We start from the raw sequence: 13,208 nt of genomic DNA, 5'->3' as shown, positions 1-13,208 counted from the left end.
ACAGTTGGATCCCAACAACAGAAGTCAGCAAACAATGAAGTGATAGATTTGATGTACTGACCCAAATAGCTATTAAATTAGAATTCAATACACTCCCACTGTTTTGAACAGAGGTTTTAAAGTTGAAAGCAAAAGAATGGCAAAAGTTAGATCATACAAATACTAACCAAATGAAAGCTGATGTAGCTTTAATATCAGGCTTTAAAACAAAAAGTACTACTAGAGATAGAGATACACTGCTTAATGATAAAAAAGTCCAGGCCCCGTTCACTAGGAAGTGCCCCATGACTTGATAAGGGACAACCGAAGTTTTTCCTGTAATACACAAAAAAAAAAGAGAAAGAAAAAAAATTGACTATTGATGACTGCAACTTGAGCCTGCCAAATAGGTTGATACAAATAGCTGGAATGGATTTTGTTGCTTCTGTGGAGCACATCCACAGAGAAGCAAATAAGCTGATGGGAAGACCCAGAACAGAGGAAGAAAATTATGGGAATAGGAAAGAAAGGACAAGGATTTAGTCCTCAACTCCTCTTCTTCCAAGAGGAGACCTCAAAAACATTCTTAAATTTAAAATTTGATGGATACCAGAGCTTACAGATGATTACCCCTGTGTTTTTTTTTTGTTTTCTAATTTATTTAATTTTTGGTCCTGTCTATGCTCACTGGGTTTTGTTTTTTGTTTTTTGTTTTTTAAATCAGTCTCCATGATTGATATGGATGTTCCAGATATAGGGCATACTAATTGGATTTACTCATTGCAACTTTTGTTGGTGATGTCTATAAAATTGTCCAGATTCATAGTCAAGAGCAGCTTGTTCTTGCCAAGATTGTATACTAAAATAATATCTCATACAAAGGAGGAAAAAAATACTTAATTTTCTCATACAAAATTTTATATATGGATTGTTATACATTGGTATCTCCTTGTTCAACAGCCCGGAGACTGGTAGAAATCAACAGTGTTTGATGTACTTACCATGGACAATTGAGGCTTGAAAAGGAGAGTAAATATCATTATTCCCATAGTTCATCATGGTTCCTAAATCTGGCTGCCTATTAGAATTACGTGGACACATTTTAAAAATTCCCAATGCCAGATGAATTTTCTTAAACATATTACTTGAGTCTACCTTTTCCCTTCCTGTCCCAACTGTTGTTAAAAGCAGTTGTACTTTTATACCTGAAAAGCAATTTACTGGGCATAAAATTCTTGAGTCACACTTTCTTTCCATAAGGACTTTGAGTTCTTGAGGACATTATTTTACTGACTTTAATCAGGGCTATGGAGAAATCTGAGACTGTTATTGTACCTTAAACTTTTGTCTGGAAAACTAAAGTTTTCTTTATTTTTGATTCTCAATAACTTTTTTGCTAGGAATATGTCTCATATTATTTGACCCATAACAGTCAAAATACCTTTCATTTGGAGAAAAAGTTTTCTTGATTTATGTCTTTAAAGCTTAGGATGGTCACTTGTAGGGGAAGGGTTTTTAATCTTTGAGGGTGCCAATTGTATATATGTTGGGTCTACTTTCTTATCTTCCTTAACTTGATTAAGAGTATTATAGATGATCTAAAGCAAGCATCATTCCAAGTGGAAAAATATTAGAAACATTCCCTTTAAAAACAGGTATAGAAAAAAATACTTTTTTTCTATTAAACCTTAGACTGGTACTCCTAAGCAGTGTGGAGGCATAAGGATTGGCAAAGAAGAAATTAAGTAGTCAGTTGATAGGCCATTGATATGATTGTTTACATAGACAACCTAAAATAATCTAAAATTAACAAGACATTTTATGTAAAAATGAGTTGCATTCCTATATACTACTAGTAGCAAACAACTAGAAACATAAAGAAAAGAAACTTGAATAGTAATATTAGAGAATATCAGGTGTTTGTGTGTGTGTGTGGATGCATGTTCTAAGTCGTGCCCAACTCTATGCTACCCATGGAGTGTTGCTCACCAGTCTCCTCTGTCCTTGAAATTTTCCAGGCAAGAATACTGGAATGGATCACCATTTCCTACTCCAGGGGATCTTTCCGACCCCAGGGTTCAAAGCCACATCTCCTGCTTCCAGGCAGATTCTTTACTGTTGAGCCACCAGGGAAGCCCTGAGGAGTAAATCTAACAGAAGATATCCAAGAACTCTTAGAGAAACGTTTAAAACTTTGTTGAGAAAAATATCATTCATAACAATTACACCACACTAATGCAAGGTGTTAATAACAGGGGAAGCTGGGGTGGAGGATGAGAACTACATGGGAACTCTGTACTTTTCAGTCAGTTTTTCTGTAGACCTAAAAATATAAAAGAAAAAAAGCTCTGTTAATTTTAGAAATGCACTTTTAAAGACTATCAGTTCAGCTCAGTTCAGTCACTCAGTCGTGTCCGACTCTTTGCAACCCCATGAATCGCAGCACACCAGGCCTCCCTGTCTATCACCAAATCCCAGAGTTTACTCAAACTCATGTCCATCGAGTTGGTGATGCCATCCAGCCATCTTATCTTCTGTCGTCCCCTTCTCCTCCTGCCCCCAATCCCTCCCAGCATCAGGGTCTTTTCCAATGAGTCACCTCTTCACATGAGGTGGCCAAAGTACTGGAGTTTCAGCTTCAGCATCAGTCCTTCCAATGAACACCCAGGACTGATCTCCTTTAGGATGGACTGGTTGGATCTCCTTGCAGTCCAAGGGACTCTCAAGAGTCTTCTCCAACACCATAGTTCAAAAGCATCAGTTTTTCGGCGCTCAGCTTTCTTCACGGTCCAACTCTCACATCCATACATGACCACTGGAAGAACCATAGCCTTGACCAGACAGACCTTTGTTGGCAAAGTAATGTCTCTGCTTTTTAATATTCTGTCTAGGTTGGTCATAACTTTCCTTCCAAGGAGTAAGCGTCTTTTAATTTCATGGCTGCAATCACCATCTGCAGTGATTTTGGAGCCCAAGAAAATAAAGTCTGACACTGTTTCCACTGTTTCCCCATCTATTTCCCATGAAGTGATGGGACCAGATGCCATGATCTTCGTTTTCTGAATGTTGAGCTTTAAGCCAACTTTTTCACTCTCCTCTTTCACTTTCATCAAGAGGCTTTTTAGTTCGTCTTCACTTTCTGCCATAAGGGTGATTACATAGAGATGCATAAAACAAAGTGAAAAATTATGAATAAACATTATAGCTGCTTGTCAGAATTCTTAACAGTGACTTTTAATATTTTGTATCTTTTTTATTGATTTAAAATGTATCAGTTAATGGAATATAAAAGTAGAACTGAGTAATTTTTGATAAGCAAAAGAATATGTTGGGCAGATCTTGCCTGGAGCAGAAAGATGCAACTAACATCTTTGAGTCTCTTTCACTTTTCTAAACCAAAAAATCACTATGGAAATCATTCTTTTTGGGGGGGGGGGAATCATTCTTTTTATTAAAGATAACTATTTATAAAAAGAAAACATACTGAGGAAATCAGATCTGAAAGAGACACGTGCACCCCAATGTTCATCGCAGCACTGTTTATAATAGCCAGGACATGGAAGCAACCTAGATGCCCATCAGCAGATGAATGGATAAGGAAGCTGTGGTACATATACACCATGGAATATTACTCAGCCATTGAAAAGAATTCATTTGAATCAGTTCTAATGAGATGGATGAAACTGGAGCCCATCATACAGAGTGAAGTAAACCAGAAAGATAAAGACCAATACAGTATACTAACACATATATATGGAATTTAGAAAGATGGTAATGATAACCCTATATGCAAAACAGAAAAAGAGACACAGATGTACAGAACAGAATTTTGGACTCTGTGGGAGAAGGAGAGGGTGGGATGTTGTGAGAGAACAGCATCAAAACATGTATATTATCTATGGTGAAACAGATCACCAGCCCAGGTTGGATGCATGAGACAAGTGCTTGGGCCTGGTGCACTGGGAAGACCCAGAGGAATCGGGTGGAGAGGGAGGTGGGAGGGGGGATCGAGATGGGGAATACATGTAACTCCATGGCTGATTCATGTCAATGTATGACAAAAACCACTACAATATTGTAAAGTAATTAGCCTCCAACTAATACAAATAAATGGGGAAAAAAAGAAATAGAAAGAAAAAAAAAGAAAACAAACTTTCATGTTCCCCAGTTGAGGAAATTCCCATGAATTTGTCAAATGGTTAAGATGTTAATATCATCCCCCAGATAAGTTAATTTTCTTTCTCTTATAAGATACCATTCTCTTTTCAGAGATTCTCATGTTTTTTCTATTTGTATTTAACCTATTTTTAGTAGAGTATGCAGTTTATACCATGATAGAAGAGAAAAATGAAAAAAGAAAAAAAAATGTTAGGAGACAACACATGAATAGCAAAGTAACTCATGGAATTGACATTGACCCCTGAATTTCATGTATGTACAATTATTGTTCATAAGGAAACAAACTTTAGTTAATAATAAAAACTGTTCAGATTAATGGGAAATTAGGAAGAAATCAACCTCCACATGCTTTTTTAAAAGCAAAACAGATAAGCATGAAATAATCATGTCAGTACTATAATTCCATTTCAGGTTTTCATGTACTGCCCTTTATGAGTAAATGTTACATGCAGCTTATCAAGTAAGTTATCAAAACAAGGATATTTTGAAGTTCAAAGGTTATATACGATACATTGATGATACGTCCGTATATGTAAACTTTATTCTTTTAAAGCAGCATCTTTGGTACATTTTGTCTTTCTGCTCTACTTTTTATCATCTTCTAAATAAATCCAAACTCCTTCACATGCTCTAGCCTCTTTTGGTCCAGAATCACTTCCCGTCTGTGCCCACAGTAACCCTTCTCTGAACTGCTCTCATCCTCTGGTTCCCTAAGGGCATCATACTCTCATCTCACCCTGATTTCAATCAGGTTTTTTTTCTATGTCAAAAAATAAAATCTCATCCTTCCTTTGATTCGTGGATAATTCTTCTCAAGCATCTGCTCTTTTTGGAATCTTTTTCATATCATCACAGGCTGAGTCAAATGTCCTCCACTAGAACTATGTCTGTGATAATACTTAGCAAACTGCCCAACTTCCTCTTCACACCAGGGTAATGCTGGAGCCGGAAGCTGTGGTGGCAGCCTCTTGATTCTGTAGCTTCCTGACTAGAACTAGAGCCGGAGCTGGGGGTGAGCCGAGTCTGTGAGATTGCACAGTGAGGGGTCAGAGAATGAAACTCCTCTTGTTCTGGAATCCCACATCTTGTTCTGGATGAAAGGTCAGAAACAGAGAAGAGATAAGAAGTTGTTTGTAGGTTCAAGAGGCAGAGCCTTGGAAGACTTCAGAGGCAAAGGGATGTCAGAGGTAATGTGAGATGGAGAAGGTGATTGGGATCCAGAGCAGTGCTGTATTGCTGGTTTTACTAGTCCTGCACCATTCTTCACTCTCATCCCACAACTTAAACTCAGACTTGCATCAGTAGATCCCCCCTGCCTACAGTAGTGCCTGCCACACAGTAGGTTGGCAACAAGTATCTGTTGAATTGAGCCCTATTAACCATCCTTTAAAGACCATTCTTTAAAACTGCTCACAAAGGATACTTTGCTAGGAAACCTTTACTAATCCCCGCTGAGAAGGATTCTGTTTTTACCAGTAGTTGTGGTGTGTTTTTTGGGTATCTCTCCTTTTCTTTCCATGTTATACCTTGTATTATATGTGTTTGGATGTGTCCTATTTTTTTCTGTGTATCTACTCTAGGACCAAGATCACTGTCTGGATCATCTTTGAAGATCCTTGTAGAAGTGTCACAGATTTTTTGCAAGTCCTTCCATGATTGCTCTGCAACGCCTACTGTTTTCTATAGTTCTGATTTGCTTTAGTCCTCATTCTCACATAACGGAGAAAATGACTTAGAAAGGAAAAAAAAAAAAGCTTCTGTAGAATCCAAAAGTCTATACCATTGTCTTCAGAGAAAAAGCAAAGGAAATAAATATATAATCTTTTACTAGAGTTACTTTGAAAATCAACAAGTATTCTTTTATGTGAAATAGGTTTTTGTTTTAACCCAGCTCTCATGGTTGCCCAGTATTACTTTGACTATGTAGCTCTGATTTGTAGTATGTTTTGGAATTTAAAATTAGAAACCCATGTACCACTTATACCCTGCTCCCCTGTTTGAAATATGACTCACTGCAACTAAGAACTGATGGTAAAACAACAATGACAAATACCCAAATCATCTGGGTTTGGTATGTGCCAGAGTATAATGTGTGTGCATATATGTTCTCATACCTCTGTAATTACCTATCAGTCACCTATTTATGTTTATTTTAGATTACCAAAGAGTAGAAGATAACTGATTGAAATATTTGTTTAGAGGTCTAGTACTGAGCTATCCAGTACTATAGCCACTGGCTACATATTGGTATTGAACACTTGAAACATGGCTGTACTGAATTGAGATGTGCTATTAGTTTCATATTTTTACTTTTTTCTTCATGTGACTACTAGAAAATTTTAAAGTACAAGTGTGGCATGTGTTATATTTCTGTAGGATAGCATTAATTGCATATATGCCATAATAACTAGCAACATTGCAAAGACATTGTGAAAAGGGTGGCCAGTGGTGAGAAAAATCCACCTGCCAATGCAGGAGACACAAGTTTGATCCTGGGTCAGGAAGATCCCCTGAAGAAGGAAATGGCAACCCACTCCAGTATTCTTGCCTGGAGGAGCCTGGCGGACTACAGTCCATGGAATTGCAAAAGAGTCAGATGTGACTTAGTGACTAAAAAACAATGGAGATAAACTATTGATAGTCTACTGTGCCGCAGGCAGTGAGGTTTTACATGAGCTATTTTATTTAATTCTCCCCAAGTCTTATTAGATAGTTATTTTCCATACTTTAAGATAAACAGTCTTAGGTTTGAAGAGGTTAAGAAAATTTCCAATAAGTCCATGATCAGACAGCTACCAATCTCAAAACATACTCATATGCACTTGTCCCAGGAGATCGTTTTCTTTTTAACTAGAGAATACCAACCTTCCTCACTCTTCTCTTTCTCTTATGCTACCTGAAGTTCTAATAGCACCCCAAATTGGTAAAGTCCCACCATCCAGTTATTTCAAAATAAGGTCATATTTCCTTTTTTACGCAAGTGAAAATAACATATAAGTCCCTCCCAAGCCAAATTATCAGGAATTCCAATCTTTTCCCTTAATTCCCCTCCTCATATATTCATAAGTGACTCAGGCTTATTTACTAATGCCTCAGAATTGATCCATTTGTCTATGGATTGATGAGTGGCAGCTCCTACAGTCTTGAGGCTGGAGAAGGGTTAATTCAGTGACAGGCATTATGCTAGTTTTCTATTGCTGTGTAACAAATTACCATTGGTGGCTTAAAACAACACCCATTTATTAGCTCGTATTATCTGTAGGTCAGAAGTCCAGCATGGTGTTGCTGAATTTTCTGCTCTCAGTATCACACAGCTGAAGTCAAGGTGCCTGCCAGTCGGAGTTCTCATCTGGAAACTTTAGGGGGGAAATCTGTTTCAAAGCACATTTTTGTTGTTGACAGAATTCAGTTTCTTATGGGTACAGGACTTAGGTCCCTGTTTCCTTGCTGACTACTGGCCAGGGGCCACACTCTGCTTCTAGAAGCCTTCTGTATTCCTTTTCATGTGCCCCATTCCCTGTCTTCATGCCAGCAATGGCAAATTGAATCTGTTTTGTGCTTTGAATCTCTCTGGCTTCTTTTTCTGCCACCAGTCATAGAAAACTCTTTGCTTCAAAGGGCTCAGGTAATGGGATCAGGCCCACCCGGATTGTCTTACTTTAAGGTCAACTATGATGTAACTCCCAGGTGGTGCAGTGGTAAGGAATCTGCCTGCCAATGCAGGAGATGCAAGAGACACAGGTTTAATCCCTGGGTTGAGAAGATCCCCTGGAGAAGGAAACAGCAACCCACTCTAGTGTTCTTGCCTGGAAAATTCTATGGACACAAGAGCCTGGAAGGCTACACAGTCCATGGGGTCACAGAGAGTCAGACATCACTGAGCATCCACGCATGAGGTGTGACATAACATAACTGTGGGAATGATATCTCATTCTGCTTACAGGTTCCAGAATTTGGGGAATGGGATATTGGGGGTGGAGCGGGTGATGTGTTTTCAGCCAACTGCCTACTACAGTCCCGGGATATACAGTGCATGGACCGCACCACAGAGGTAATGACAGAAAGTGAGCAGTGAGAGGCCTCCCAGCTGCTTAGCTTAGCTAATCACAGGACCAGAAGCAAGAGCCGAAACACCATTCGGCAGTAACACTCACTGGAGGAGAAGTGGAGGATGGGATGTGAAAGTTCCTAACTTGGCCACCTTCTGTTTCTTTCAACTGTACCCCCAAATTGTACTCATCACAACCTTTCTTTATGAAAACACACGTAGCTCTCTGTGCTAGGAGGAGATGTAACAACACGTCTGTCCTGCCTGTTTTAGGGGCAGCAGTGTGCAGGCACTTTGAGGTATGTGGAGCCTCCATGTCCCATCTTGCTGTAGCCCTGATAGAACACAGAGATGGGAGTCCCCCTGGTGTCTGCCGAATGGCTTCCCAACAGGTTCCGGGGGCCAGTTCTGCTAGTTCTTCTGGGCCAAGGAGCTTCCTCCAGGTGCAGAAGGAGCACCCCCCCGCCCTGTAGCAGGCTTCACCCCCTCTAGGTGACCCGGATTTTGAACTCTTGCTTTCCCCATGCTTGTATGCTAGGGCTCAGCTCAAGGTTCTGCTCTTGAGCTCTCCCTGGGAACAGAGCTCCTGCCCTCCCTGGGAATACACCTTTAACGTGCCAGTTACAGAATCTTGGCTCGCCAAGCTTTGTATTCCCTAAAGTGCCACATCCCCTTTCTCTTTACTGCCTCTGTTGTTTACTTGAGAGATTTCCTTTAGCTGATTCATATTTTTAACCTTAACAAATGTTTAAAAGAAACTTTGATCGCTATCACATGTGGAAAATCTGAATTACCTGCCATATACAGGAGTTAACTATAAAAGAGAAAAAAAAAAAGAAATTCTTCGTCATTTGTGGTCTCTAACCTGACATAGCAGAGTGATTCTCAAAAGGTTCCATTCTTCCTCTCTGGTTGTCCCAGAAGGCATTTCTATTAGAATTCCTAGCTCTCTTTCTGTTTGTTTTTGTTTTTTTAAGCTAAGGGGCTACAATGTAATTATATTACAGGCTACATATTGAAGCTCTGTGAGCTGCATGTATCCCAGGCTACTTTGCCTCCTCTTTTCACCTCCACCCGTCTCAAGTGTGCTACCTAAAGTCATCTCCCACACCACCATAGATGTACAATCCACACTTTAGAAAACACAGACCTAGACTTTCTTCTTCCCAGAGACCCACCTCAAATTCCTCTCCCTCTTAGAAACTGATACAGACCTCAGCGATCCCCTCAGCTACTACGGTGTCTAATTATTCAAATGTTGCTGTGTGACATTTCATTAAGGACAAAGACCATGCTTTACACTAAGTTTTCCCGCAGCATTTGGTATGCTACCTGGCAAACAGCAGGCAGTCAAAGGATATTTGTGGTTTGATGGGCAGCACTGGTCACCTCTGTGTAAGAGTGTTAAGCGGGAGTCTGACTTAGGTTCCTCTCCGATCTGGTTGCTCCACTCACAGAAGGGCCATGGCCTGTGGTCCTCCTTTGAGGTCTCCTTTCTCAGTGAGTTCCGTGTGCTTCATGATTTTTCTCAGTCTTCCCAAATCACACTTGTGTGCTGTGTCCCATTATCTTGTTGATGAATTAGCTAAGGAATGTGGTGTTGACAACTAGATTTTACATTGCTTGACTCTGTCTTGTAAATCTTTTTGGTATCCTCTATCACACCAAAGACAGATCACGTATACTTAGGAGATGCTCAATAGATATTTGTTGTATAAATAAATGAATACCAGTTGTATAGTTCGTGTTTTGGAGTGTCCATGATGTATCTTCAGGAAAAAAAATACGAGATCCTCAAGCTCAGCCATGCAACATTGATCAAAGGGATTTCCTGTTTGTTAACAAGTATGGAAAAGCTTTGTAGTTTTGACTCAGAACAGTACAAATGAAATCTTCCTTCTGCCTTTTCTCCCTCCTTTGATCCACTCCGCCAAGTTAGATGTTCATTTCAAGGAGCTAAAGCCTCTTTAGCTTTACATGAAACTTATGGTTCCTTCTGTTTACCCCAAGCAATTTATACATATTGTCATTCAAACCTGGACATATTGAGAACGGGAGTGGGCACAAATGACTTCTAAGCCGGGTCGAGAAGTGCCCTGACAAACGGGGCGGTGCTGTCATGCTGCTTTGAAAGTAGTTATTTGGGAGTGGTGTGTCTCCTTTCAGTCAACTGTAAAGCTATTCCAGGTCTGGGCCTCATTTCTTTTAGCTTCCTTTGTTGCCTAGAACTGCGCCTGGCACATAGTGGTGGTAAAAGAAATGTTAGTGCAGTTTTTAAAAATATTCATGTAATTGCATATAATACTATCTTGATGTAGAACTCAAACAGTCCCATTTGGGGCTGATTATGAACCATTTTCTCAGTATTACAAATATAGGGCAATGAGCTTAATTATATGCTTGTGTGAGGATAATAGCTAGCATTTACCAGCACTGAGCATGTGCCAGGAGGCCCAGGGCTAAGAATTTTGCTTGAGTTCTCTCATTGATTTCCTGCAACAACTCTTGGAGGTAAGTACTACCCCCCATTAAATGAGAAAAAAAGACAGGTTGAGAAAGATTAAGAACTTTGGTCAGGGTCACCCTGCTAATTATGCATCAGAGTTTGAACTCCAGACTCTATACACCGTCTCTCCTATATGTGATAAATAGCTGGTACTGAATTTTGGGAAGCAGTTAAAAAAAAAAAAAAAGTAATAGTCTACTTCTAGGAAAAATCCACTTCCTGTAAAAATTTTAAAGGAAAATTTACTTAACTAAGAGATTGCATCTTCAGGCCACTGTGGTAGCTATGTGAGCTCATGAGTAGTGATAGCAGTTCGTTAGACCAACAGATCGCTGTCTGTTGTCCTTGGTATTAATGTTTCCATTGATTAAGGCACAAATATACCATGTTAGCTTCGTTGAGATCATTTTCTTGTTTGTGGACTAGTACGTGTGCAAAACAGTTTATTTTGTACTGTAACAGTTGCATTTAACCTTAGCGGTATGTGGCTGAATTATGAACACTGTCTGTTTCCTATTGTGTCTTTTTAAAATGTATTTTCGGCTGTCCCGTGTCTTCGTTGCTGTGCAGGCTTTTCTCTAGTTGCAACAAGCAGAGGCAGCTCTTCCTTGCAGTGGGCAAGATTCTCATCGCAGTGGCTTCTCCTGTTGCAGAGCAAGGGCTCTAGAGTGAGCGGGCTTCAGTAGTTGCAGCCTGGGGGCTCATGAGTCCTGGCTCGAGAGCAGAGGATCAGTAGTTGTGGCGCAGGGGCTTAGTGGCTCCCTGGCATGTGGGGTCCTCCCGGACCGGGGATCACACTCGTGTCTTCTGCATCGGCAGGTGGATTCTTTACCACTGAGCCACCAGGGAAGCCCCCTACTCTGTCCTTTTCAGATAAGGTTTTACATATCAACAATTTAAAGAACAGTACAGACACCTCATAGTAATGACTCCAGAAAAAATTGTTTGGTACTGTTGTAATTACAAACCATATTTTTACATTAATGAAACATATAATCAATGTTTTTTTTCAAATAAAAGCAGTTTATTCAATTTTATATAAAGTAATCTAAATTATAAGGGATTATCTTTTAAATCAGGAAGGATAAATTATGTATGTGAAGAGACTATGCCATAAGTATAATACTGAGCAAATAGTCATATGCACAGACTTTCATACAAAATGTATCCTTTGATTGAATGGAATTGTCTTCTTAACTGACTTTTTCTTCTACTGGCAAGCAGTATATAGGAATAGCTATAGCAACTGAAATTATGTATTAAGATATTTGATCACACATGATGTGTTATAAACTAAGTATGAAATATTTGGAAATAAATGTTTACATAATAAATACTATCATTAATAAATATTATTATTCATGAAATATTATTACTTAAGGCCTTCACACAAGATGACTACATTTGTAATTCAATGGAAGGATTATAAATGTATATGTCAAGTTCAGGAATTACCTGTTTTCTTTTTGTCATAGGACTCTTTTAAATTTTATTTTTTAATTGAATTATAGTTGATTTACAATGGAGTAGCAATCTCTGCTGTGAGCACTGTGAGCACAGTGACTCAGTTATATAATACACATTCTTTTTTTAATATTCTTTTCTATTATGGCAAGATATGGACATTTTTACAATTAATATGTCTTTTTAAGTTTACACCAGAAAGTTTCCTCTAATTTATGTTTGTCTTCTCCAGTGAAATAGGATACCATGATCTCAGTGGTTAGAAAAACTGCATTGAAATTTTTCACTTCAAGTTTTACATATCACTGTACTCAGAGTAATCAGAAAATCAAAATGCTTGTGTTATGATGTAGATAGGACTCTTCTGGTTAATATAAAATTGGTCATTTTTTGATGCTTTCTACTTTTTATTACCTAGAAGATTTTAATTTACTTATTTATTTTTTTCCATTTACTCTAGGCACTTAGGATAGATCAGTTGAACAGAACAGACGAAAATCTCATCTTCTGTTGGGGAAGACAGACATTAAAAAATAAACATACATAGATAAATTATAAAGATTTTTGTAAGATTTTAAGTGTCATGGGAAGAGAAGGAGCAAGCTGGGAGGATTGAGAGTTGGGTTTGGGGTGGTTACAGTTTTTTTCTTTTTGGCCGCTCTGGGTCTTAGTTCTGGCTTGCTGGATCTTTACTTGTGGCATGTGGGATCTCTAGCTGCGGCATGCAAACTCTTAGTTATTGCATGTGGGACCTACTTTCCTGACCAGGGATCAAACCCAGCCTGCTGCATTGGGAGCGTCGTCTCTTAGCCACTGGATAACCAGGAAAATCCCTTGGTTACAGTTTTAAATTGTGTGGTCAGGCTAAGCATCATCATTTAAGATAAGACTTGAGCCATGGGAAGAATGTTACCTGCAGAGAAAAAGCTCTACCAAAGACCCTGTCCTGGAGTATACAGGCAATTGGAACTGGAGTCAGAAAGTAAAGCAAAAGGCCAAATCTAAGGGCTTTGTAGGTCACTGTAAAGACCT

At 39.0% G+C, this 13,208-nt stretch overlaps 1 protein-coding gene across 1 annotated transcript in view; it reads left to right on the top strand.

Moving 5' to 3' along the window:
- The first annotated feature begins 5,205 nt into the window (after positions 1-5,205).
- CDC42SE2 (CDC42 small effector 2) overlaps positions 5,206-13,208 on the top strand; it is a 118,005-nt gene continuing 110,002 nt past the window's right edge. The window contains exon 1 of the mRNA XM_061150842.1: positions 5,206-5,345. The gene's annotated coding sequence lies outside the window, so the exon portion shown is untranslated. The remainder of the gene's footprint in view (positions 5,346-13,208) is intronic.

Source organism: Dama dama, chromosome 9 (genome assembly GCF_033118175.1).
Source record: "Dama dama isolate Ldn47 chromosome 9, ASM3311817v1, whole genome shotgun sequence".
In the NCBI taxonomy this organism is placed as follows: domain Eukaryota; kingdom Metazoa; phylum Chordata; class Mammalia; order Artiodactyla; family Cervidae; genus Dama; species Dama dama.
This window is presented reverse-complemented; position numbering and strand designations above follow the sequence as displayed.